The 2,500-nt window shown below is 29.2% G+C and overlaps 1 protein-coding gene across 6 annotated transcripts in view; it reads left to right on the top strand.

Annotated features, from left to right (window-relative positions):
* The window catches only part of LOC125034505 (band 7 protein AGAP004871-like), a 434,532-nt gene that overhangs the window by 431,773 nt on the left and 259 nt on the right, over window positions 1–2,500 (top strand). For all 6 annotated transcript variants that reach the window (XM_047626330.1, XM_047626331.1, XM_047626332.1 and 3 more), the window contains one exon: window positions 1–2,500. This exon is cut by the window's left edge and continues 839 nt beyond it; it is cut by the window's right edge and continues 259 nt beyond it. The gene's annotated coding sequence lies outside the window, so the exon portion shown is untranslated.

Genomic DNA, 2,500 nt, shown 5'->3' with positions numbered 1-2,500 from the left:
ATGATTATAAAGAGATGTATGTATTGTGTGTACTATCTTGAAACCGATTAATCAACATGATGTATGGAAATTTCTTTATCAAATGTTCAGATATGTCATGAGGAAAAAAAAAAAATAGAAAAATCATAAAGACAAATTTATATTTTTGGGGTTGAAAACTGATGATAGCTAAGTATATATACATATAGTAATCATATGTTTCCATGTGTTGTGCAGATGTGAATAAGCATACTCTCATGATGGGGAGTGGGTATTTGCTTGTCACTTTCATAATGTTGGAATTTCATCCATGCTTAGGAGTGATAATGTTATTTAACATTATATATGACATGCTGCCTACTCTCCTGTGTGATCTTTTTTATTTTCTTTCTTATTATAATTTTGGGAACTTTCTCTATATAATCTACAGGAAAAATACATGTCCCAAACAGTGATATGTATTATACTATGTAATTAATGTCAAGCTGTGTAACAGTGTCTGTTGAATAGAAACTGAATTAGTCATTGATTTATAACAGTCTGAAGACATGTGTACCAGGTTTATGATGTTAATGGGAGGTCCTTTTAAAATTGAGTGGAGAGCAGCATTTTGAAATAGATGTTGAGTGATAAGTGGAAAAAGAAAGTTTGGTTTCTGTTATAAAACAGTTTAACCCATCTTATTTGTAAACAAAAAAAAATGTAGATATATAACAAAGTTAGGTTGCTTATTTCAAAACAGATATGTATTTAAAATTGTGATACTTGCAATAGCTTCTTAAAAGCATTATAGAATGTTTTCCATTTATCATTCATTTTTATTAACACAAATCTGTTTACAATTTAGTTTTCACAATATTACAATGTTCAGGAAACATGAGATACTAATTAGTTTTTGAAATATAGCTTTCATTTAACAAACAAGGTAGAAAAAGCTGTATAAGAGCTGATGGTAACGAGTTGTTTTGTGTTGGAGCAACAATAGATGGAAAGGAAAATAGATTGATATTGCATGGAATTTCAAACATACAAAATTGATATTCCAAAATTGCAGCCAGTCTTTATAGAACGGGAATAAATATTTCATATATTATTCTTTCATGTAAAATATTACAGTTTATATTTCCTGAGAATGTAGAAGTTAAGCCCAATCCTGTGTAGATTTTTCATTAAATTGGCCATCCAAAATATTAGTGAAATGAGTATTCAGTATGCCAGTTAGATTCAGAGATCGGTACTTATCCAGAACTCTAGATATATCTCCCAGTTGATTATATAGTTGATAAACTTTTATTGAATATATTATATTTAGTTTAAGGATTATTATGATTATCATTGTATGATTTACATTGTAGCTTTGAATAGGATAGGTTATTATAAGTACATGATTAATTTATGATGTATCTTTATGCCAAAGGAATGAACTGTTGAAAAAGGTTTTCTACACATTACTATGTACACTGGATATAGTCTCTCATAATTCTCATATCTTGTTCTTTCCTGTTTTCAACTTTGAAGTTACTGAACATTATATGGACATATGAAAGACTATTGGATTGTTTCTCTTCCAACATATGTATAAAGTGAGTGCATGTTGTGAAAGAGCAAAGATGTTAAGTCATTGGGCCATGTTGAGATATGAAGACATATTATTCGCAGAGGCCATTCTTTTAATACTTAACATAGCTGGGAGCATGGACAAAGTTTTGACTATAAGATATGATTCAGGAGCTTGAACTAAACAATATAGTCTTTAGATTCTATGCATATATCATACATGAATCATTTATCTTAGTGAATTCTGTTTAGAATCTTTTTCCAACAGTACATGCTTTGTGAACATTTAGATGCATCATAAACACAAGATTTTATCGTTTTTATGAAATTTTGTTCTGTATGATTTTAGCTGATTGCACTCTCTATCCTTTTGATTTTATTTCTACCCATAAGAGATATTTTATGGAAGTTAGATATACAAGAGAATATTGAAGTTTAGGACTTATCTTGTTCCATATTTTGTCTTTGTAATCTTAGAGAGTAAAGTACACAAAATGAACTAAATATTGTCTTTAGAATAGATTTAAAACCTTTATATTCTCCAAACAAATTCAATTTTCCATTTCTTGTGTGCTACTTGGAGATAAAACAAAGTATTTTACTCTGTAAAGGAAGTTTGAAAGAACATATCTTCACAACTGTATATAGCATATTTGTAATTGCAAAAAAATGCACCCCCAAAACATTAGATCAAAAGCTCGGATGACTTATATTTCTCTCTTTGAATACATTGGCTTCTGTTTGTCATCTTAAATGTGTTTGAATACAGTGGTACTTACAGTCTGCACTTATGAATTACTGATTTGCAGGTATATGAGAGTAATTACATACCAAGGTTATAAAGTTTTCTGATTTCAACCTAAATGATATTGCCAGACAATGATCCATTCTTTCAGAAAAAGAGTGTGTAATAATCTTTGGGTATTTGATCCAACAGTGACAAAAAAATACATATACATTATCA

The sequence above is a fragment of the Penaeus chinensis genome, chromosome 18, assembly GCF_019202785.1.
Source record: "Penaeus chinensis breed Huanghai No. 1 chromosome 18, ASM1920278v2, whole genome shotgun sequence".
In the NCBI taxonomy this organism is placed as follows: Eukaryota; Metazoa; Arthropoda; class Malacostraca; order Decapoda; family Penaeidae; genus Penaeus; species Penaeus chinensis.
Note: the sequence above shows the minus strand (reverse complement) of the source record. Positions and strands in the feature narration are given on the sequence as shown.